The sequence below is a fragment of the Pseudophryne corroboree genome, chromosome 1 (genome assembly GCF_028390025.1).
Source record: "Pseudophryne corroboree isolate aPseCor3 chromosome 1, aPseCor3.hap2, whole genome shotgun sequence".
In the NCBI taxonomy this organism is placed as follows: Eukaryota; Metazoa; Chordata; class Amphibia; order Anura; family Myobatrachidae; genus Pseudophryne; species Pseudophryne corroboree.
The window spans coordinates 920,002,527-920,025,691 of NC_086444.1; the positions used below are offsets into that span (position 1 = coordinate 920,002,527).

The 23,165-nt window shown below is 49.1% G+C and overlaps 1 protein-coding gene across 4 annotated transcripts in view; it reads left to right on the forward strand.

Moving 5' to 3' along the window:
- Window positions 1-23,165, forward strand: part of C1H4orf33 (chromosome 1 C4orf33 homolog) — a 651,328-nt gene that overhangs the window by 366,185 nt on the left and 261,978 nt on the right. The gene's annotated exons all lie outside the window — the stretch shown is intronic.

The window sequence follows — 23,165 nt, forward strand, 5'->3', positions numbered from 1 at the left end:
TCGGGATTCCGGCATCGGTATACTGTGTGCCGGGATCCGACAGTCTGCAAACTGAAGACCACTCCTTAGCATGCATACTGACCTGCAGGGATAGCATATGCTACAGTTTTACGTCAGGATAAAGCACTAATATATGCCCTTGGTTTAGGCATTATGTTTTGACTGTGTTAGTAAATTAGTAAATTTGGCAGTTACAATATCCACTTTCTACACAATCGGTTCAAGTATAATTGTTATATACATAAGACAGTTTGTGTTTAGAATTTAGACAGTGTTATTAACAATTACTAAAGTTGCATTTACCATGTAAAATGTAAATACTGTTACATTCAGAACCAACTGTAATTAAATACAAACCCATTGTTTTCCCCTTTTAAAATATCAAATGGTATTCTGCTTTCCTGGTAATAAAGCCTATTCTTTACCATATAACATTCACTATATATTTGTAACAGACTCAGTACGCAATTGGCGTATGAAGTACCGTAATGGTACGCACTTAGCGTAGCAGATGCTAGGCCGTGGTCGAGACGCACAAGTGGCACGTTTGCTCACGGCTTACGCTTAGTATCGAGCACGCTGTAGGCGGCCCGAGTACCGTAATGCTACGCTATTAGCGTAGCGGACGCAGTACCGCGAGAGTGGGATACGAGCGGCGCTGACGCTCACTGATCTACACACAGACAACCTTGTAACAACACACTGTAAGGGTATGCTTATACTGTAAGTCTTAGTATTGAGATACTGTAATGATATACCACTGGTTAACCTGGATATTTAAGCAAGCTGTTTGAGTGATTGAGATACTCAGAAACCCTTTGTACTAGCTAGAGAAACACAGACACCTTGCTGAGGTTCCAACACCTTTACTAACGAGATTTAGCTATGTAAAAAGGAAAAATACAGTTAACAGCTTATACACTACAGCACTAACATAAAACACCTAAACAGAATACTAGACATAAATATACAATAGCGTCTTAATCCTAAACAATAACAGTGAGAGAGAGAGAGTATGGCAAATACAGACAGAGAATAAGTTGGTTACAGAGAAACTTACACACGTGGGAATGACTTCGCCGGCGCAACCTGGACCAGGGCTCTAGCCTTCAGTGTGAAAACCTTGCAGAGTCTTGTGTCACCAAGCCTATTGCAAGCTATATTTATTTACTAACTCAAGACATACTACAATAGATACTGTGTGCTCTCTTTCCATTGGTTAGGGGTGGGACATGTACTGCACCTGGGATCATTGGTTAGTTCAAGAAGTGGGCGATGGCTAGGACTTGTTAGTATTCTAAATTCCTCTTTGTCTGATTATATTGAGGAAAGCTATTGTTTTGGACCTTCCAAACAAACTCTGTCTCTGGGCTTTGTTTACCCCACCTTCAGTTGAGACAATTGACTACTCAGCACTCATTATTCTGGAGAGAAACCTGGTTCTATTCATAAACAAAGGTGTAAGCCCTCTTCATAGAATCTCAAAGCTTAGTGTAAATAAGGCTATTGTATTCAGTCTGTGGGAAAGAAATGACTGAATTCCATTCACCTACCCTGCACTTATGTGTAATTTATTCGGAATGCAATTAATCTTATTTTCTACTTCTGTGCATAACCATGAGCAGGAACTATGCGAATCCCTCCCAACTATCATAGGCACAACACCCCTTCAATACCCCACAGCTGGGCACCAAACACTACCCTCCAACCTTTGTCTGAGCCCTCCCAGCATGCAAAGAGGAATCTCTCTGTCCAAGAAGTTTTAAACTTACCATACTTGCTGACATTGTTAAGGGGAATATTAACTATAAAACGCATTATATTGGTTAAATATGTAGCGATTGAGTCGCTCGCTAGTCGCACACAAACACCGCCGTAAATACCCATCCCCATGCGCAGGCGACGTCAGAGCGTCCCTTACGCAACCTGGGGGGATGCGTACGCACGGGGGAGTCCGTGCACGAGCAGCGGGCACGTGCATTGGGGTTAGTACAAGGCAATGGTGAATCATGATATTTTTCGACTTTGACACTGGCGTGTACCAAATGCAAATATCAATTAAATAATAATAATAACAGACCACAGCAGCCACACTATAAGTGTGAGAGACCAAGACACTCTCAGCCAATCAGAAGGGGCGTACATTTGTCACCATCATCATTGCTTTTACGCAAGGGGTCATAAGAGATCGGACTCCTGATGGGGCATACTGTATATGTATCTTGGTTATGGGCCGGCCCATTTGTATGAAAATGTCCTTACTGTAATTGGACTACACTTGCATGTCCCTTAATCCTCCACTTCGTCTCTACTAGTATTAGGATCCACATGCACAAAATGCAACAAAAATTGCATACAAATGAAAGCATCCATTATCTTTCTGCTGCTGATGAAAGGCATAAAAGTCTTGTCTAAAGCCCGAAAAGTATAAATTGAATTGTTCAAATGGCATAACATTTATTAAATGTGTCCCTTATGATATGTTCTCTTTTCTATATGTTTAAGAGAGTCAATATTGTTCTCTCTCCACCCCATACGGAATTAACTTATTTTCCAATATGGAAGGATAATAAAGAGAGGAACTTGGAAAACTGGGTAGCACTGTGAAAGAGAAACATTCATGTACCATATGGAATATACTTGGGTTGGCCTCTAATCCGAGGGCATCCCAACTTTTTATCCTGGAGTGCCATGTTAAGTGGTACAAATCTCCTTGGCTCAAATGGATCTCATCACTGCACAGCACGCTTACCACAGCTTTACATAGAGTTATCTCACTTTGCAGCAGGTGGCAGACCACTCTTGGACCCTAAACCGTAGTTTGTACATAGTTATGGACTAAAGTCTAGTCCATAAATTACTTTCCTGAACCTTATGCATAATACTGTAGATTTCAATATGTATCTGAAAATGCATTTGTTGCAAGAATTCCTCTGTTTTGTATGTTAGGGGTGTCTTGTTGCTGGTTCATTCATTTTTTTGCCCACTATGTCTTAGTGATTAATATACACACATGATGTTCACATTGTGGGATCTGCTCTGTCCTGTTTGGTAATTCTCTTTCTCAAAATTATAAAAATCAGCTGTGGTAGTGACTGTTGCACTTGCTTCTCAGCATCAGGTGTGTAAAGAGCGTACATCAGTTTAGTAGTGCTGCTCAGTATATAGTACTGTAGCAGTTTAAACTCATACAGTGGGGTAAATTTACTAAGATGGGAGTTCTATTTAAGATGGAATGTTGCCCATAGTAACCAATCAGATTCTACTTCTCATTTATCTGGCGCCTTCTATAAGATAATACCTGGAATCTGATTGGTTGCTATGGGAAACAAACAGAACTCCCATCTTAGTAAATTTACCCCAATGTACTTTATTTTGATGCTAAACTATTAATATTGCCACTATTAAAAAAAAGGTGTGTAAATCAGAAGTGACTAACTTACACAACTATTGACTATTGTTTTAAAATTGTTCTTTTAAGTGTGATAGTAAGTATAAAGGGGTGGGTGTCTGTTGCACACTTACTATGCATACAGTTTGGTAAAGCTACCGCTCCAGAAAAAAATGCCAGCCGCACTGGCAGCCTAAAGTGTACTCTTGTCCAATTCTAAAGTTCTGCTGCAGATTCAGGGGTAGATTTACTAAAGCTGCTTTTAAACCAAACAAGTGGTGGCGTTGCCCATAGCAACCAATCAGATTCTTATTTTGTAGAATGTAATAGAGAAATCATAGCTAGGATCTGATTGGTTACTCCACTGTTTTAGAAGCTTTAGTAAATCTACCCCACAGAGTCTGAGGGTAGAGAGAGATTACTTACATATGGATGAAGCTCAACATACAGAGCTAGAAAGTGATGTAGTGGTGATGATGATGATAATGCATCTGTACGTTTGCAATTGTCGCCTAAAAATGATCTCCAAGATTTATTATTTTGGAGATCAGAATCCCAATGTTGAGGAGATTAGAGTTTTTTTCTTTCTACTGTGCGTGCGCCACAATCCCTATAAACTCATATGGTGCATGATTCTCACGGCGTGTCCTCAGTCCTCACACATTCAGACGCCTGCTTGTACAACTGGTGAAGGGCTGATACTTGCATTAGTATACAGTCGCAGACGTGACTACGGCTAAAGACGCTGCACTTTCTCTGACACTGTCTCTCCCTCTCTCATGCCCTTACACTGTCTCTCTCCCTGATACAGTCTCTCCCTCTTTCTCCCTGACACTATCTCTACCTCTCTCCCCCTGACACTCTCTCTCTCTGTGTGATAATGTCTCTCTCTCCCTCTTTCTCTGACACTATCTCTCTCTCTCCCTGACACTGTCCTGCTGACACTGTCTACCCTCTCTCCCTGACACTGTCTCTCTCTCCCTCCCTGACACTGTCACTCTCTCTCCCTGACACTGTCTCTCTCTCCCTCCCTGACACTGTCACTCTCTCTCCCTGGCACTGTCACTCCCTCCCTCTCTCTCTCTCTGCCTGGCACTGTCTCTCTTCCTCCCTGATAGTGTGTGTCTTTCTCTCTCCCTGACACCCTCTCTCTCTCATTCACTCTCTCCCTTTCTGACTCCTCCTGCCACTCTCACGCTCTCCTGCTCCCTTTCTCTTTTGCTCTCCCTCTGACACCCTCTCTCTCTCCCTGGTGCCCTTTCTCTCTCTTTCCCTCTCACCTCTTTTCCCTCTCTTTCTTGCTCCTCTCTCTCTCTTTCTCTCCCTTTTTTTCTCTCTCTCTGACCCCCCTCTCTCTCTCTCCCTTTCTTGCTCCTCTCTCTCCCTCTGATACCATCTCTCTCCTCTTCTCACCCCTCTCTCTCTCAGAACCCTCTCTCCCCCTCCCTCTCTTGCTCCTCTCTCTCTCTCTCTTTCTCTCTCCCCCCTCATCCACGTCCCTCTGTCACTCCCTTCACTCTATCTCTTGCTCTCCTCTAGTGACAGAGGTGTGGAGGAGGGGGCCCCTTTCAAGATTTTGCTATGGGCCCTCAAAGTTCTAGTTACGCCCCTGCGGATGCAGAATTGTACTGTATGTTGCAGAATCGGGCTCTATGCCAGTGTACAGTGCTGTTGACCTGTATTCCCATCAAGTCCACTTTCCCAGATTTGCTCTTGTCCCCAATCGTTTTGTAATTTTGGTTGTATTATTGTATTAGAAAAGATTTTCTGATCACCCATTCATCCTACACGGCCTGCTACATGTTACAGCACTTTAGGTTAGAACTTAGTGAACGGCCATGGCACAAGATGAATTGTAGTCCTTTCCATATACAATAGGACATTCAATATGTTTTTGCGTCTTCATGAGCCACAAAAACACCAGTAGAAATAGGGACAATGCCAGTACTGTTCTTGGTAGCAATGGAATACTGAAACTGGGTGACACTATGCTGTATTCCTTGGGAAGTGATACCCATGTGAAGAGACGGTGACCGTCTCTCCTCTCTGGCTTCACACATAGGGGGCTGATTTGGAAGTTGGAAGTAAAGGGAAAAAATCAAGTAACAGCACCTGTGCAACACCAAGCTGCACTGCAGGTGGGCCAATTGTCACATGTGCAGAGAGACTTAAGGTGGGTACACACTATTAGATATATCTGCAGATCAATTGATCTGCAGATATATCTATGTACGGATCGGGCAGTGTGCTGTGCATACACACAGCCCGATCCGTCGGGAGACTGACGTCATGAACTGGGCGGGCGGGCGCTCGCGCCCGCCCAGCTCACCTGTCAATCACCGCCGGCCGCCGCAGCATGTGTACGGGCGGTCGGACGACCGACTCGTACACACACAGCGACGCGCCAATATATCGTTAGATATATTGGCTGTCGGCTGTGCTGCGCGGCCGACGCGATACGTCTGTGAACGACGGAGTTCACAGACGTATCGCCCGTACACACTGGCCGACGGTCCCGCGATGTATCGGCCGTTCAAGAGAACGGCCGATACATCGACCAGTGTGTACGGGCCTTTACTGTAGATGTGAGAGGGGTGTGTCCAAACCTACATCTAAATTGCGGTGTAATCATAAAGCCTTCCTGTATTTACATGTAAAAGCAACCATTATTTCTCTAACGTCCTAAGTGGATGCTGGGGACTCCGTCAGGACCATGGGGTTTAGCGGCTCCGCAGGAGACAGGGCACAATAATAAAAGCTTTAGGATCAGGTGGTGTGCACTGGCTCCTCCCCCTATGACCCTCCTCCAAGCCTCAGTTAGATTTTTGTGCCCGGCCGAGAAGGGTGCAATCTAGGTGGCTCTCCTGAGCTGCTTAGAATAAAAGTTTAAGTTAGGTTTTTTATTTTCAGTGAGTCCTGCTGGCAACAGGCTCACTGCTACGAGGGACTTAGGGGAGAGAAGAAAACTCACCTGCGTGCAGGATGGATTTGCTTCTTAGGCTACTGGACACCATTAGCTCCAGAGGGAGTCGGAACACAGGTCTCACCCTGGGGTTCGTCCCGGAGCCGTGCCGCCGACCCCCCTTGCAGATGCCGAAGTTGAAGAGGTCCAGAGGTCCAGAAACAGGCGGCAGAAGACTTTCAGTCTTCATAAGGTAGCGCACAGCACTGCAGCTGTGCGCCATTGTTGTCAGCACACTTCATACCAGCGGTCACTGAGGGTGCAGGGCGCTGGGGGGGGCGCCCTGGGCAGCAATGTATTATACCTTTTTTATGGCTAAAATACATCACATATAGCCCTTGAGGCTATATGGATGTATTTAACCCCTGCCAGATCTCACAAACTCCGGGAGAAGAGCCCGCCGTTTTAGGGGGCGGGGCCTATTCTCCTCAGCACACGGCGCCATTTTCCTGCTCAGCTCTGCTGTGAGGAAGGCTCCCAGGCTCTCCCCTGCACTGCACTACAGAAACAGGGTTAAAACAGAGAGGGGGGGCACTTATTTGGCGATATGATTACATATGTGAAAATGCTATAAGGGAAAACACTTGTATAAGGGGTTGTCCCTGTATAATTATAGCGTTTTTGGTGTGTGCTAGCAAACTCTCCCTCTGTCTCCCCAAAGGGCTAGTGGGGTCCTGTCCTCTATCAGAGCATTCCCTGTGTGTGTGCTGTGTGTCGGTACGTGTGTGTCGACATGTAGGAGGACGATGTTGGTGAGGAGGCGGAGCAAATTGCCTGTATTGGTGATGTCACTCTCTAGGGAGTCGACACCGGAATGGATGGCTTATTTAGGAATTACGTGATAATGTCAACACGATGCAAGGTCGGTTGACGACATGAGACGGCCGGCAAATAAATGAGTACCTGTCCAGGCGTCTCAGACACCGTCAGGGGCTTGTAAAAACGCCCATTTACCTCAGTTGGTCGACACAGACACGGACACTGACTTCAGTGTCGACGGTGAAGAAACAAACGTATTTTCCTTTAGGGCCACACGTTACATGTTAAGGGCAATGAAGGAGGTGTTATATATTTCTGATACTACAAGTACCACAAATAAGGGTATTATGTAGGGTGGGAATAATCTACTTGTAGTTTTTCCTGAATCAGATAAATTAAAGTGTGTGATGATACGTGGGTTTCCTCCGATAGAAAATTATTGGAGGTATACCCTTTCCCGCCAGAAGTGAGGGCGAGTTGGGAAACACACCTTAGGGTGGATAAGGCGCTCACACGCTTATAAAAACAAGTGGCGTTACCGTCTCCAGATACGGCCGCCCTCAAGGAGCCAGCTGATAGGAAGCTGAAAAATATCCTAAAAAGTATATACACACATACTGGTGTTATACTACGACCAGCAATCGCCTCAGCCTGGATGTGCAGCGCTGGGGGGGCTTGGTCGGATTTCCTGACTGAAAATATTGATACCCTTGACAGGAACAATATTTTATTGACTATAGAGCATTTTAAGGATGCATTTCTATATATGCGAGATGCGCAGAGGGATATTTGCATTCTGGCATCAAGAGTAGATGTGATGTCCATATCTGCCAGACGATGTTTATAGACACGACAGTGGTCAGGTGATGCAGATTCCAGACGGCACATGGAAGTATTGCCGTATAAAGGGGCGGTCCATCGGACCTGGTGGCCATGGCAACAGCTGGAAAATCCACTTTTGTTACCCCAAGTCACATCTCAGCAGAAAAGGACACAGTCTTTTCAGTCTCAGTCCTTTCGTACCCATAAAGGCAGGCGGGCAAAAGGCCAGTCATATCTGCCCAGGGTTAGAGGAAAGGGAAGAAGACTGCAGCAGGCAGCCCATTCCCAGGAACAGAAGTCCTCCACAGCTTCTGCCAAGTCCGCAGCATGACGCTGGAGCCATACAAGCGGACTCAGGTGCGGTGGGGGGTCATCTCAAGAGTTTCAGCACGCAGTGGGCTCACTCGCAAGTGGACTCCTGGATCCTACACGTAGTATCCCAGGTGTACATTGGAAATTCGAGACGTCTTCCCCTCACAAGTTCCTGAAGTCTGCTTTACCAACGTCTCCCTCCGACAGGGAGGCAGTATTGGGAAAAAATTCACAGGCTGTATTCCCAGCAGGTGATAATCAAAGTACCCCTCCTACAACAAGGGAAGGGGTATTATTCCACACTATATTGTGGTACTGAAGCCAAACGGCTCGGTGAGATCTAAAAGATTTGAACAATTACATACAAGGGTTCAAATCAAGATGGAGTCACTCAGAGCAGTGATAGCGAACCAGGACGATATGGTGTCACTGGATATCAGGGACGCTTACCTACATGTCCAAATTTTGCCCTTCTCACCAAGGGTATCTCAGGTTCGTGGTACAGAACTGTCACTATCAGTTCAGACGCTGCCGTTTGGATTGTCCACGGCACCCCGGGTCTTTACCATGGTAATGGCCGAAATGATGATTCTTCCTAAAAGAAATATGGACGCTTTCCTGATAAGGGCAAGGTCCAGAGAACAGTTGGCGGTCGGAGTAGCACTATCTCAAGTAGTTCTACGACAGCACGAGTGGATTCTAAATATTCCAAAATCGCAGCTTTTTCCGACGACACGTCTAATGTTCCTAGGAATGATTCTGGACACAGTCCAGAAAAGGATGTTTTCTCCCGGAGAAGAAGGCCAGGGAGTTATCCGAGCTAGTCAGGAACCTCCTAAAACCAGGAAAAGTATCAGTGCATCATTGCACAAGGGTCCTGTGAAAAATGGTGGTTTCTTACAAAGCGATCCCATTCGGTAGATTTCACGCAAGAACCTTTCAGTGGAATCTGCTGGGAAAATGGTCCGGATCGCATCTTCAGATGCATCAGCGGATAACCCTGTCTCCAAGGACAAGGGTGTTTTCTTCTGCGGTGGCTGCAGAGTGCTCATCTATGAAAGGGCCGCAGATTCGACATTCAGGACTGGGTCCTGGTGACCACGGATGCCAGCCTGAGTGGCTGGGGAGCAGTCACACAAGGAAAAAAATTCCAGGGAGTGTGATCAAGTCTGGAGACTTCTCTCCACATAAATATACTGGAGCTAAGGGCAATTTACAAGGCTCTAAGCTTAGCAAGACCTCTGCTTCAAGGTCAGCCGGTATTGATCCAGTGGGACAACATCACGGCAGTCGCCCACGTAAACAGACAGGGCGGCACATGAAGCAGGAGGGAAATGGCAGAAACTGCAAGGATTCTTCGCTGGGCGAAAAATCATGTGATAACACTCTCAGCAGTGTTAATTCCGGGAGTGGAAAACTGGGAAGCAGACTTCCTCAGCAGGCATAACCTCCACCCGGGAGAGTGGGGACTTCAGCGGGAAGTCTTCCACATGATTGTAAACCGTTGGGAAAAACCAAAGGTGGACATGATGGCGTCCCGCCTGAACAAAAAACTAGACAGATATTGCGCCAGGTCAAGGGACCCTCAGGCAATAGCGGTGGACGCTCTGGTAACACTGTGGGTGTACCAGTCAGGGTATGTGTTCCCTCCTATGCATCTCATACCAAAAGTACTGAGAATCATAAGAAGGAGATGAGTAAGAACGATACTCGTGGTTCCGGATGGGTCAAGAAGGACTTGGTACCCGGAACTTCAAGAGATGCTCACGGAAGAACCGTGGCCTCTACCTTTAAGAGAGGACCTGCTCCAGCAGGGGCCTTGTCTGTTCCAAGACTTACCGCGGCTGCGTTTGACGGCATGGCAGTTGAACGCCGGATCCTGAAAAGGCATTCCAGATGAAGTCATCCCTACCCTGGTCGAAGCCAGGAAGGATGTAACCGCAAAAACATTTTCACCGCATTTGGCGAAAATATGTTGCGTGGTGTGAGGCCAAGAAGGTCCCTACAGAGGAATTCCAACTGGGTCGTTTCCTACATTTCCTGAAAACAGGACTGTCTATGGGCCTAAAATTAGGGTCCATTAAGGTTCAAATTTCGACCCTGTCGAATTTCTTCCAGAAAGAACTGGCTTCAGTGCCTGAAGTTCAGACGTTTGTAAAAGGGGTACTGCATATACAGCCTCCTTTTGTGCCCCCAGTGGCACCTTGGGATCTCAATGTTGTTTTGAGTTTCCTAAAGTCACATTGGTTTGATCCACTCACCACTGTGGAATTAAAATATTTCACATGGAAGGTGAAGATTCTATTAGCCCTGGCTTCAGCCAGGCGTGTGTCAGAATGGGCGGCTTTATCATATAAAAGCCCTTACTTAATTTTTCATTCTGACAGGGCAGAATTGAGGACTCGTCCTCAATTTCTCCTTAAGGTGTTTTCTGTTTTTCACATGAACCAACCTATTGTGGTACCTGCGGCTACTAGGGACTTGGAGGACTCCAAGTTACTTGACGTTGTCAGGGCCCTGAAAATATATGTTTCCAGGACGACTGGAGTCAGAAAATCTGACTCGCTGTTTAGCCTGTATGCACCCAACAAGATGGGTGTTCCTGCTTCTAAGCAGACGATTGCTCGCTGGATTTGTAGTACAATTCAGCTTGCACATTCTGTGGCAGGCTTGCCACAGCCAAAATCAGTAAAAGACCATTCCACAAGGAAGTGGGCTCATCTTGGGCGGCTGCCCGAGGGGTCTCGGCTTTACAACTTTGCCGAGCTGCTACTTGGTCAGGGGCACACCCTGACTGAGGAGGACCTGGAGTTCTCTCATTCGGTGCTGCAGAGTCATCCGCACTCTCCCGCCCGTTTGGGAGCTTTGGTATAATCCCCATGGTCCTGACGGAGTCCCCAGCATCCACTTAGGACGTTAGAGAAAATAAGAATTTACTTACCGATAATTCTATTTCTCGTAGTCCGTAGTGGATGCTGGGCGCCCATCCCAAGTGCGGATTGTCTGCAATACTTGTACATAGTTATTGTTACAAAAATCGGGTTATTCTTGTTGTGAGCCATCTTTTCAGAGGCTCCTTCGTTGTTATCATACTGTTAACTGGGTTCAGATCACAGGTTGTACGGTGTGATTGGTGTGGCTGGTATGAGTCTTACCCGGGATTCAATATCCTTCCTTATTATGCACGCTCGTCCGGGCACAGTATCCTAACTGAGGCTTGGAGGAGGGTCATAGGGGGAGGAGCCAGTGCACACCACCTGATCCTAAAGCTTTTATTATTGTGCCCTGTCTCCTGCGGAGCCGCTAAACCCCATGGTCCTGACGGAGTCCCCAGCATCCACTACGGACTACGAGAAATAGAATTATCGGTAAGTAAATTCTTATTTTACCCTACCCTGCATGAAAAAAACAATAAAATGCACTCTTAAAATGGTTTGTACAGGTGCACAGTTACTTGCTTCTTTTTTTTTTTTTTTTTTTTTGCTTTACTCCCAACTCAGAATCAGGCTCAGAATGAGGGTTTTCCGGGAGAATTGTGACAGGAAATCTAACACACAGGAAGAAGACCCACAATTAGCAGTAACACCACCATCGTACGTTTACCTTGTGTGAAAACTTGGTAAGAGAGTGTGACAGTGGCAGGGTGCTGAGGCCAGAAGAGGCACTTCCATTTGGCATCCCATAAAAGACGTAATACTGAAAACATGGCCAAGATCTGTATTTTCTCTCTCTGAGGCAAGGAATAAGAGCTGGCGCAAACTGCATTCATCATTTTTCTTCAACCTACATGAATCGATTTTTGGACTTTGCGAGTGGGGGAACCTACTAATTGTCAATCAGTGTAGCCAAGGGGACAACAGGCCAATAGAAGCTCAGAAAAATCTATACAAAGTATAGTTATTCCTATGCAATCGGCTGTACTGACAGAAAAAAGTATTTACTTTTTCTCTAACGTCCTAAGTGGATGCTGGGGACTCCGTAAGGACCATGGGGAATAGCGGCTCCGCAGGAGACTGGGCACATCTAAAGAAAGCTTTAGGACTATCTGGTGTGCACTGGCTCCTCCCCCCATGACCCTCCTCCAAGCCTCAGATCTCTGTGCCCGAACGAGAAGGGTGCACACTAGGGGCTCTCCTGAGCTTCTTAGTGAAAGTTTTAGTTTAGGTTTTTTATTTTCAGTGAGACCTGCTGGCAACAGGCTCACTGCATCGAGGGACTAAGGGGAGAAGAAGCGAACTCACCTGCGTGCAGAGTGGATTGGGCTTCTTAGGCTACTGGACATTAGCTCCAGAGGGACGATCACAGGCCCAGCTTGGATGGGTCCCAGAGCCGCGCCGCCGGCCCCCTTACAGAGCCAGAAGGCAGAAGAGGTCCGGAAAATCGGCGGCAGAAGACGTCCTGTCTTCAACAAGGTAGCGCACAGCACTGCAGCTGTGCGCCATTGCTCTCAGCACACTTCACACTCCGGTCACTGAGGGTGCAGGGCGCTGGGGGGGGCGCCCTGAGACGCAATAATAAACACCTTGGATGGCAAAAAATGCATCACATATAGCTCCTGGGCTATATGGATGCATTTAACCCCTGCCAAAATACATAAAAAAACGGGAGATAAGGCCGCCGATAAGGGGGCGGAGCCTATCTCCTCAGCACACTGGCGCCATTTTCCCTCACAGCTCCGTTGGAGGGAAGCTCCCTGGCTCTCCCCTGCAGTCACTACACTACAGAAAGGGTTAAAAAAGAGAGGGGGGCACAAATTAGGCGCAGTATTAACTATACAGCAGCTATAAGGGGAAAAACACTTATATAAGGTTATCCCTGTATATATATAGCGCTCTGGTGTGTGCTGGCAAACTCTCCCTCTGTCTCCCCAAAGGGCTAGTGGGGTCCTGTCCTCTATCAGAGCATTCCCTGTGTGTGTGCTGTATGTCGGTACTTTTGTGTCGACATGTATGAGGAGAAAAATGATGTGGAGACAGAGCAGATTGCCTGTAATAGTGATGTCACCCCCTAGGGGGTCGACACCTGAGTGGATGAACTGTTGGAAGAAATTACGTGACAGTGTCAGCTCTGTATAAAAGACAGTGGTTGACATGAGACAGCCGGCTACTCAGCTTGTGCCTGTCCAGACGTCTCATAGGCCGTCAGGGGCTCTAAAGCGCCCGTTACCTCAGATGGCAGATATAGACGCCGACACGGATACTGACTCCAGTGTCGACAGTGAAGAGACAAATGTGACTTCCAGTAGGGCCACACGTTACATGATTGAGGCAATGAAAAATGTTTTACACATTTCTGATAATACGAGTACCACCAAAAAGGGGTATTATGTTCGGTGAGGAAAAACTACCTGTAGTTTTCCTGAATCTGAGAAATTAAATGAGGTGTGTGATGATGCGTGGGTTTCCCCCGATAACAACTGATAATTTCTAAAATGTTATTGGCATTATGTCCTTTCCCGCCAGAGGTTACGGTGCGTTGGGAAACACCCCCTAGGGTGGATAAAGCGCTCACACGCTTGTAAGGGCTCTATTCTCTCCTGAGATGGCCGCCCTTAAGGATCCTGCTGATAGAAAGCAGGAGGGTATCCTAAAATGTATTTACACACATACTGGTGTTATACTGCGACCAACAATCGCCTCAGCCTGGATGTGCAGTGCTGGGTTGGCGTGGTCGGATTCCCTGACTGAAAATATTGATACCCTAGATAGGGACAGTATATTTTTGCCTATAGAGCATTTGAAAGATGCATTTCTATATATGCGTGATGCACAGCGGAATATTTGCCGACTGGCATCAAGTCTAAGTGCGTTGTCCATTTCTACCAGTAGAGGGTTATGGACACGTCAGTGGTCAGGTGATGCGTATTCCAAACGGCATTTGGAAGTATTGCCTTATTAAGGGGAGGAGTTATTTGGGGTCGGTCTTTCAGACCTGGTGGCCACGGCAACAGCTGGGAAATCCACGTTTGTACCCCAGGTCGCCTCTCAACATGAGAAGACGCCGTATTATCAGGCGCAGTCTTTTCGTGGATAAGCAGGCAAAAGGTTCCTCATTTCTGCCCCGTGACAGAGGGAGAGGAAAAAGGCTGCAGAAATCAGCCAGTTCCCAGGAACAGAAACCCTCTCCCGCCTCTGCCAAGCCCTCAGTATACGCTGGGGCTTTACAAGCAGAATCAGGCACGGTGGGGGGCCCGTCTCAATGAATTTCAGCGCGCAGTGGGCTCACTCGCAAGTAGACCCCTGGATCCTTCAGGTGATATCTCAGGGGTACAAATTAGAATTCGAGACGTCTCCCCCTCGCCGTTTCCTAAAGTCGGCTTTACCGATGTCTCCTTCTGACAGGGAGACAGTTTTGGAAGCCATTCACAAGCTGTATTCCCAGCAGGTGATATTTAAGATACCCCTCCTGCAACAGGGAACGGGGTATTATTCCACACTGTTGTGGTACCGAAGCCGGACGGCTCGGTGAGACCGATTCTAAATCTAAAATCTTTGAACACTTACATACAGAGGTTCAAATTCAAGATTGAGTCACTCAGAGCAGTGATTGCGAACCTGGAAGAAGGGGACTACATGATGTCTCGGGACATCAAGGATGCTTACCTTCATGTCAAAATTTACCCTTCTCACCAAGGGTACCTCAGGTTTATGGTACAGAACTGTCACTATCAGTTCAGACGCTGCCGTATGGATGGTCCACGGCACCCCGGGTCTTTACCAAGGTAATGACCGAAATGATGATATTCCTTCAAAGGAAGGGAATTTTAGTTATCCCTTACTTGGACAATTCCCTGATAAGGGTAAGATCCAGGGAACAGTTGGAGGTCGGTGTAGCACTATCTCAGGTAGTGTTGCTGCAGCACGGTTGGATTCTCAATATTCCAAAATCGCAGCTGGTTCCGACGACTTGTCTTCTGTTCCTAGGGATGATCCTGGACACAGTCCAGAAAAAAGGTGTTTCTCCCGGAGGAGAAAGCCAGGGAGTTATCCGAGCTAGTCAGGAACCTCCTAAAACCGAGCCAAGTCTCAGTGCATCAATGCACAAGGGTTCTGGGTAAAATGGTGGCTTCCTACGAAGCAATCCCATTCGGCAGATTCCACGCAAGAACTTTCCAGTGGGACCTGCTGGACAAATGGTCCGGGTCGCATCTTCAGATGCATCAGCGGATAACCCTGTCACCAAGGACAAGGGTGTCCCTCCTGTGGTGGTTGCAGAGTGCTCATCTTCTAGAGGGCCGCAGATTCGGCATTCAGGACTGGGTCCTGGTAACCACGGATGCCAGCCTGCGAGGCTGGGGAGCAGTCACACAGGGAAGGAATATCCAGGACTTATGGTCAAGCCTGGAGACATCACTTCACATAAATATCCTGAAGCTAAGGGACATTTACAATGCTCTAAGCTTAGCAAGACCTCTGCTTCAAGGTCAGCCGGTTTTGATCCAGTCGGACAACATCACGGCAGTCACCCACGTAAACAGACAGGGTGGCACAAGAAGCAGGAGGGCAATGGCAGAAGCTGCAAGGATTCTTCGCTGGGCGGAAAATCATGTGATAGCACTGTCAGCAGTATTCATTCCGGGAGTGGACAACTGGGAAGCAGACTTCCTCAGCACGACATCCACCCGGGAGAGTGGGGACTTCACCCAGAAGTCTTCCACATGATTATAAACCGTTGGGAAAAACTCGACAGGTATTGCGCCAGGTCCAGGGACCCTCAGGCAATAGCTGTAGATGCTCTGGTAACACCGTGGGTGTACCAGTCAGGGTATGTGTTCCCTCCTCTGCCTCTCATACCCAAGGTACTGAGATTGATAAGATGGAGAGGAGTAAGCACTATATTCGTGGCTCCGGATTGGCCAAGAAGGATTTGGTAACCGGAACTTCAAGAGATGCTCACAGAGGATCCGTGGCCTCTACCTCTAAGAAGGGACCTGCTCCAGCAAGGACCCTGTCTGTTCCAAGACTTACCGCGGCTGCGTTTGACGGCATGGCGGTTGAACGCCGGATCCTGAAGGAAAAAAGGCATTCCGGATGAAGTCATCCCTATCCTGATCAAAGCCAGGAAGGATGTAACCGCAAAAACATTATCACCGCAATTGGCGAAAATATGTTGCGTGGTGCGAGGCCAGTAAGGCCCGACGGTGGAAATTCAACTGGGTCGATTCCTACATTTCCTGCAAACAGGAGTGTCTATGGGCCTGAAATTTGGGTCCATTAAGGTTTAAATTTCGGCCCTGTCAATTTTCTTCCAAAAAGAACTAGCTTCAGTCCCTGAAGTTCAGACGTTTGTAAAAGGGGTACTGCATATACAGCCTCCTTTTGTGCCTCCAGTGGCACTTTGGGATCTCAATGTAGTTTTGGGTTCCAAAAGTCACATTGGTTTGAACCACTTAAATCTGTGGAGTTAAAATATCTCACATGGAAAGTGGTCATGCTGTTGGCCCTGGCCTGGGCCAGGCGCGTGTCAGAATTGGCAGCTTTATCCTGAAAAAGCCCTTATCTGATGTTCCATTCGAACAGGGCGGAATTGAGGACTCGTCCTCAGTTTCTCCCTAAGGTGGTTTCAGCGTTTCACCTGAACCAACCTATTTGTGGTGCCTGCGGCTACTAGGGACTTGGAGGACTCCAAGTTGCTAGACGTTGTCAGGGCCCTGAAAATATATGTTTCCAGGAGGGCTGGAGTCAGGAAATCTGACTCGCTGTTTATCCTGTATGCACCCAACAAGCTGGGTGCTCCTGCTTCTAAGCAGACTATTGCTCGTTGGATTTGTAGTACAATTCAGCTTGCACATTCTGTGGCAGGCCTGCCACAGCCAAAAATCTGTAAATGCCCACTCCACAAGGAAGGTGGGCTCATCTTGGGCGGCTGCCCGAGGGGTCTCGGCTTTACAACTTTGCCGAGCAGCTACTTGGTCAGGAGCAAATACGTTTGTAAAATTCTACAAAATTGATATCCTGGCTGAGGAGGACTTGGAGTTCTCTCATTTGGTGCTGCAGAGTCATCCGCACTCTCCCGCCCGTTTGGGAGCTTTGGTATAATCCCCATGGTCCTTACGGAGTCCCCAGCATCCACTTAGGACGTTAGAGAAAATAAGAATTTACTTACCGATAATTCTATTTCTCATAGTCCGTAGTGGATGCTGGGCGCCCATCCCAAGTGCGGATTGTCTGCAATACTTGTACATAGTTATTGTTACAAAAATCGGGTTATTATTGTTGTGAGCCATCTTTCAGAGGCTCCTCTGTTATCATGCTGTTAACTGGGTTCAGATCACAGGTTATACGGTGTGATTGGTGTGGCTGGTATGAGTCTTACCCGGGATTCAAAATCCTTCCTTATTGTGTACGCTCGTCCGGGCACAGTATCCTAACTGAGGCTTGGAGGAGGGTCATGGGGGGAGGAGTCAGTGCACACCAGATAGTCCTAAAGCTTTCTTTAGATGTGCCCAGTCTCCTGCGGAGCCGCTATTCCCCATGGTCCTTATGGAGTCCCCAGCATCCACTACGGACTATGAGAAATAGAATTATCGGTAAGTAAATTCTTATTTTCAGTCATATCTTTAATTGCTGCCCATGTGAACAGCATGCGCTACAGCATAGGAACCCAGTTTCCTTGGCCTGCAGCATATAAAAAATAAAGATTGGTCATCTAAATGAGAACTGATAAAGTAGAGGCCACAGTACAAGTGTTATTTTGTCCTCTCAGATGCAGCGCAGCAAGAAAATGGTTTAAAGGAAATAAGTGCAAAGCAGGTTACTATTCTATAAAATATACACTGTTCTCTTTTTACTGTAAGTAAACATGGAAAAATAAGGGGTCTAGGTACTAAGCCTTGGAGGGAGATTAAGTGGATGGAGATAAAGTACCAACCAATCAGCTCCTAACTGCCATGTTACAGGCTGTGTTTGAAAAATTACAGTATTGAGCTGATTGGTTGGTACTTTATCTCCCTCCCAGACTTAGTACATAGATCCCTAAATGTCCTATTTATAATATATTGTCACAAAACTCATTTCTCTAACGTCCTAGTGGATGCTGGGGACTCCGTAAGGACCATGGGGAATAGACGGGCTCTGCAGGAGACTGGGCACTCTAAGAAAGATTTAGTACTACTGGTGTGCACTGGCTCCTCCCTCTATGCCCCTCCTCCAGACCTCAGTTAGAATCTGTGCCCGGAGGAGCTGGGTGCATTTTAGTGAGCTCTCCTGAGCTTGCTATTAAGAAAGTATTTTAGTTAGGTTTTTTATTTTCAGAGAGCTTCTGCTGGCAACAGACTCTCTGCTACGTGGGACTGAGGGGAGAGAAGCAAACCTACTAACTGCGGCTAGGTTGCGCTTCTTAGGCTACTGGACACCATTAGCTCCAGAGGGATCAAACACAGGAACTTAACCTTGGTCGTCCGTTCCCGGAGCCGCGCCGCCGTCCCCCTCGCAGAGCCAGAAGACAGAAGCCGGCGGGTTGAAGCAAGAAGACGTCAAAATCGGCGGCAGAAGACTCCTGTCTTCATATGAGGTAGCGCACAGCACTGCAGCTGTGTCAGGCGGCGGGCGGCAGAGCGCCGGAGTCCGGAGGAACGAGGATCCGAGAGGATCCAAGTTCCTCCAATCAGCTGCGGCGGATTTGAAACGGGCGCCGGACGCGAGCCAATCGCTGCTCGCGGCCCGGCGCCCAATGAGGAGTCGCCGCGGCGGACCAATGGGAGTCCGCCGCGTCATGGCTCCGCCTCCCCCCAGCGCCTTATATCAGGCGCTGGGCGGCGGCGGAGCTCAGTAGTGAGCCGGGCACGGAGCAGAGAAGAGCTCCTGAAGAGGAAGAAGCCAGGAGGCCAGCGCGGACGGCGACGGCGGCGACGGCGGAGCCAGAAGAGGCGGAAGACATCTCCAGAAGACCGGAAGACATCTCCAGAGGACCGGAAGACATCTCCAGAAGACCGGACGGCGGCGGCCCAGCGGAGACGGACGATCGGCGGAGAGTGCTGTTTGGAGCGGGAAGCAAAAGAGCTAACGAAGCTCCCCTCCACAGCCTCTCCCACCGGTCCTGGTAAGAGGCCCTGGGCCTACTTCACTTATTTATAGATCCTCCCTAGACCACCAGGCGTTCGGGCACTAGGCCCGGGTGTACATTCAGGCACTAGGCCTGTGGGAACATTAGGGGGCATTAGGCCCTAGTGCAATTTGGCCAATAGGGATACGTATAAGGTGACCCTGGGCACAAGGCCCAGGTCACCCGACGGGTGGCAAGTTAGGCGGGCACTAGGCCCGTGGGTGAAGTCAGGCCTCCGGCCTGGGCGCAGTCAGGGGGCGCTAGGCCCAGAAGTACTTTCATCAAGGTGAATAAGGTGGTACTGGATACCAGGTCCAAACCACCCTTAGGGAGGGACCGTGGCCCCTACCGGGAAGAGCATAGGAGGTGAGTAGGCTGTGCGGCGCCCACCCCCTGCATCCGGCGGTAGGTATTTATAAGGACAGCACCGTGGTATGTGGTATTCCGATGTGTGTTGTTACCGTGCAGGGCAAGTTACTGTTATGAAGTTTGTGCCTAGTTTGGTTGCACCACACTCACAGAGCTAGTTTGAGGGCTCTGCAGTTGTAGTTAGGATAAGGTGAGACACTAGGTCCAGTTAGGCCCTGCACGGCGGTTCTTTTTCTCTTGCCTCCTTACAGGGATCTGTACGGGAGAAGATCGGAGTACCGGAGTGTGGGACGGTGAGTAACAATAGTCTGAGTGTTTGGTCGTGTCCTTTCTATCTCCCTTCCTTCAGGGCAACGGTGAGCCTTGCACGGCTGTGCAAGGCGGAATTTCCACCTGGTGCGAAAGTGCCGATAGGTGAAATTCGGGCTCTGAGGCGGACGCCGGTGATGACCCCCACCTAGCCCGAAGGCGCCTTTTTCCTCGGCTACATAGGGGTTGTTATCCACGGTTTAGGAGACGATATTTAACGGATCTTCTTCCTCTTAGGTGTTCTTGCCCGGGTCGTCCAGAAGAGCTTCCAGGACTCTCGGGTGTTCCAGCACCTGCGAGTGAGAGCAGGCGGCGTCCGGTAAGTGGTACCGATCCTATACGCCCTGACGTTGCACTCTCACATTTGGCGTAGTCGGCAGGATGTCGAACGCAGAGAACGTCGCTCCTCCGGGAGTGGGACCCGACGCCCCTCCGGGAGTAGAGAGGAAGTTCAATTTTGGACCAGCCTTGACGCATACCCCTCGGTATGATGGGCAGAACATGCCGTTGGCAGACTGGAAGAAGAGACTGGAGGGAATCATCCAGCTGTATGGGGTACCTCCGGAAATGCAGCTACACTTGGCGTTGAATACGCTGGATGGCGATGCTTGGCGATCAGTGATCCTTGTTCCGGAAGAGGAACGTAAGACGTTAGATGAGGTACTCTCGATCCTCGAGGGTAACTATGGGAACACTGCGGCGGCAGGAACTTTGCGTCAGCAACTGTTCAATCGGTTCCAGAGGGAGGACGAAACCATACCCCAATTTGCTAACGCTCTACAGGACATGCTGAGCGAAATTACGCGGCGTGATCCGGAAGGTCTGGGGTCCTTGGTCAACCCCAGCCTAATGTTAAGGGATCAGTTCGCACTGGGCCTCCGGAGTATTCCCATCCGACAAATCCTGTTGGATAAAATCGCCAGTGAAAAGACGATGACCTTTCGTCAGGTCCAAGTGGAGGCAGTTGCCAGAGACCGTAATGCTAACTTCGGTCCGTACGCCATGGCCCCACAATGGTCGGCACCGGTGGCCGCAGGGACCAGCCAAGAACCCAGTCCCATGGAAGTCTGTGTCGAGGATCTGAAGGCGGCATTCGCCAAGGTCACTCTGGAAATGAAGGCCGAAATCTCCCAGTTGCGGGATGAGGTGCACAGGCAGAGAGGTTCGGAGGGGTCAGAGGATAGGGCCCCGCATCGGCGGCCCAAGGAATCACGGTCCAATGCAGGAGGTGTCCGCCCCAGGGAAGGTAGGGGTCCCCGTTGTTACCGCTGCAATCGGTTTGGACACATTGCCCGGGAATGTAACGAACCCAGGCAAGACTCTCCGTTAAACTAGAGTCCCTCGCGGTAGCGGGACCACCCGCGGGGGAGGTGGTCGGGAGAGAAACCACCATAGTGGATTCCGCCGACATAGTAGGGGAGTGTCCCGTGGTGATTGGATGTCTTGGGGGCAAGGAGCAGAAGTGCCTGCTGGATACTGGTTCGCAGGTCACTACCATGTCTGAGGTTTGTTTCCTGGAACATTATTCCCATTTGAAGGATTCCGTGTTGGAAAGCTGGGTCACTCTCACGGCGGCCAACAACCTTCCTATTCCAGTGGTCGGAGTTGTGTGGATGGAGATTTCGATCTGTGGACAGACGTTGGGAAGAAAGGGGATACTGGTTGTGGGGAGCGTAGGCTTGAGTCACGGGCCCGTGATTGTGGGCATGAACGTTCTCCAGGATCTCAACCAGCTTTTGTTTCGGGAGAAGGGTCCGCAATACTGGAAGGAGATGGGTATTCAGCGGCCGGTACAGCAAGCCTTTCAGCAGGTAGGGAGAATCTGTGAAGCTGAACGTCGAGAGGAGTCCCTGGGCGCGATTCGGACCAGTGGTCGGCAACAGATTGAGTTACCTCCCCGTCAGGAGATGGTCCTCCCCCTTGAGGTGCAGACTCACCAACATCTGGAGGGGTTAGAGGTCATGGTGGAACCCAATGGATACTTTGGAATGGATTCGGGAGTCGTCCTGGCCCGAACCCTGGCCATAGTGAGGGACGGCCGGGTGTTGGTGCGGCTGTGCAATCTTCTGGATGAAAGGAGGAAAATCCCGGCGGGAGCAACAATTGCCAACATAACGGCGGTCACCAGGGACGGAGTGTCCGGGGGGCGGCAGGTCTTGCTGCATGCGGACGAACCCGGGTCCTGGTCTATGGCAGTGAGCCTGGATAAGGAAGAAGAACCCAGCGCAGATTGGTGCGGTCGGACTATCAGGGAGCAGATGGATGTTTGCTTGGATGAATGTAGTCCCAGTATGGTGCTGAAGTTGGAGCGGATGTTGTGGGAACGACGGAAGGCGTTCTCCCGCTATGAAGAAGACTTCGGATATACGGAAGATGTGACGCATGAAATACGCACTGGGGAGAGCCCTCCTATCCGTGAGAAATATCGCCCCATTCCCCCCAAACTCTACCAAGAGGTCAAGAAAATGTTGCGGCAAATGCTGGATAATCAGGTCATTCGGGAGAGCAAAAGTCCATGGGCTGCGCCCATTGTGTTGGTGCGGAAGAAGGATGGTTCCATTCGGTTCTGCGTGGACTATCGGCGGTTAAATAGCAGTACCGTGAGAGATGCTTACCCGTTGCCCAGGATCGAGGAATCTTTGGCGGCCCTGGGGAATGCCCGGTATTTCTCCACGCTGGACTTGGCCAGTGGGTATTGGCAGGTGGCGGTTAGCCCGTCGGATCAGGAGAAAACCGCCTTCACAACTCCTATGGGGCTGTTTGAATTCCTGCGCATGCCCTTCGGGCTCACCAATGCCCCGGCTACATTCCAACGGATGATGGAGAGGTGTTTGGGAGATTTGAACTTCGAAGCACTATTGATATACCTGGACGATATCATAGTGTTCGCCCCCACTCTGGACGAGCATTTGGCACGCCTGGATGTGGTGTTGCAGCGCCTGGAGAAATATGGGCTCAAGCTCAAACCCCGCAAGTGTCATCTTCTGCAACCAAGTTTGGAGTACCTGGGACATGTGGTGTCCCGAGAAGGGGTCCGCCCGACGCCGGGCAAGATTTCGGCAGTCCAGGACTGGGGGACGCCCACTACTACCACCGAACTGCGCGCGTTCCTGGGGTTGGTTGGGTACTATCGGCGGTTCATTAAGGACTTCGCAAAGATCGCTGAACCTCTGCATGCCCTGCTGAGAGGGCTACCCA